Here is a 2,500-nt window from a genome sequence, read left to right on the forward strand (position 1 = left end):
AACCAAACTGATAGTTTAAAAAATGGCATGGATGTGGGAAGAAAAGAGTCCAACATACAGTATAACAGAACTGGTCTTTCATATTTCTCCCTAATCAATCAACCTCTGATGTGGCAGAATGGACTCTGTGTGGCGGAGGTCAGCAGATGCCTACTTCCTATTGTTCTTCTAATCACCTCTCCCAGGCTGCTGTTCCCACAGGCTTCACCTCACTGCTCATCCTGTCATCCTCACCTCATTTTCCCCCTTGGTACCAAACATTCAACTAAAGCAATAAGCCACTAGAGGTCACAGTTTACCAAGTATTTTATAATGGCTGAAGGCCTTAAAAGTGAAGAAAAGGCTCATAGCCATGATGCAGGATCATTTATTAAAGGAATACCAACGTTTTGACCTGGAAAGGTCTTCTTCAGCATAATGGCTGATGGTGCCTCCGACCCTCTAAGCCATTATAAATAAACTGAGACCTTGCATGGCTTATTGCTTTTCTAAAATGGTTGCAAATATGGTAACATGAAAATCATAGACACGTCCCAATTAAAATAGTTCTTAATAATTCACTACTAGAACAACTTCTACAAGAAAGTAGTTCCCGGCTACCAGGAAGAGCAACTTCCTGACAGAGGCTAGTGCTGGCTGTGTGCTAGATGTCAACTTTTCCCAAATAAACATATAGAGAAACGAAACTTAACTGTTAGCTCAATCTCATTGTAACTAAGATATTCAACAGAAATTCATAATTTCTTAAAGCCAGATTTAGCTACTACGTCTTTGAACGTCCCGCGTAAACTAGCTACGTAGACTTGAAGCCGAGAATCCAGCACAGATGGTTTGCAAGTGATGGGAAGCGCTTGTTTTCCTTACAAGCTCCGACCAAAACCCCTCAGTCACTCGCCGTCCTACACAGGCGGTGCTTAAAAGCCCCGCACGGCCGGGCTTGCAATGAAAACAAGCGCTCCCCTTCCCTCTCGTTCAGCTACAGATACGCTGGATCACTAGAAACATATAATGCACCTGTGATTGATACACGCTGATCTAAGGAGTACATCTATATATATATATAAATGCACCATTTGATCACGTCTACTAAACGAAAACCAGACAATCAGAATCAAGGATTGGGATCCGTTTTAGAAAAGTAACACTGAGTTTCTCAAAGCGATTAATGCAACATTTATAAATTGCTCAGTCAACAAGAATGTTGACACGGATATAATAAAGAATTTTATTAGTGCAAAATTCAAATTAACACAACTGGGTCTGCATGTCAGGAACGATGCAAGTCGTTCTATTCATACTGCTACTTCTTCTTTCGGCTATCACCCATCGGGGTCCCCACAGTGGATCATATATTTCCTGGTTCTGTTTTCTGCATCTTCCTCTGTGACTCCTGCCACCTGCATGTCGTCTCTCACCGCATCCATAAACCTCCTCTTTGGCCTTCCTCGTCTCCTCTTACCTGGCAGTTCCATCTCTCATCCCTCCTTTTCACATCCAAACCATCTCAACCGCGCCTCTCTTGCTTTATCCCCAGGCCCAGACCTATACTGGCTGAAACGTGACGTGACATGACGAAAATCCGTGAAGCCGACAGTTTGAGTTGGCAAATCAGGGATGCTGATGCATGCATGCAATCTCCCGAATACAGCGAGAATTCCATTCAAATTGCCGTTTGGCTCTGTGTGTCATATGAGACACGCACGCCAAGGTTGGGAGCGAACAGTTGGACGCTATCCGAGGTATGCCAGGGACAAACCTTGTGTGACACACACAGACACATACAGAGATTCCTTAAATTGTAGTATAAAGTTGTAATTCAACAACACTGTCGTTTAGTGTGCCCTCTTCAGCACCATGGACAGCGAGAAGCTTGGAGTTGGGAGGGACTGTTTTTAATAGTTTTATGTGTTGTCACTTGTCATTCTGTGATATTTTATCTTCAAGCTCTGTGGCTTGCAGTCTGACCGGTTTTGCAGAACAGGAAGGTAATGTCCCGTGGTCTGCTGAAGTTCCACTGAGCTGTTATGTGATAACACATTCTGTGCAATCTGAGAATCTGCTCCTTTCAATACAAGTCACACTCTCAGTTCCCCTGTCCACATGTGTGTGAGGGAATGTGTTTATTGTGGTTATTGTATTGTGAGGCTTATGTGCATGTGTGTTTTATAACGTTGTATAAAGTTTTGCTTGTTGAGCAAGTTGGTTCTGTGTTTTGTGTGCATGGCCACTTACCTGCACCTGTGCATGGTGGTGGTGGCCTTCGACTGGTCCAATGCAACACTCGGTGAGGCAGAAGGATAGAAAAGAAGGAAAGAACTTGAAATAATGGTGTGTTTATTGTAAACACACCATTTTCCTGTTAATGGCTTTCTTTCTAGATTTAGCCTTTGTTTACATGTTCTCCATTAGACAGTAAAACTTTATACCTACAGAACTTACCTGAATAGTTGAGTCAATGTCGGCTAAACATTTCACAATTAATAAGAAAAGCTCCACTCTC

The sequence above is a fragment of the Gymnoscopelus microlampas genome (genome assembly GCF_963454915.1).
Source record: "Gymnoscopelus microlampas genome assembly, chromosome: 22".
Classification (NCBI taxonomy): Eukaryota; Metazoa; Chordata; class Actinopteri; order Myctophiformes; family Myctophidae; genus Gymnoscopelus; species Gymnoscopelus microlampas.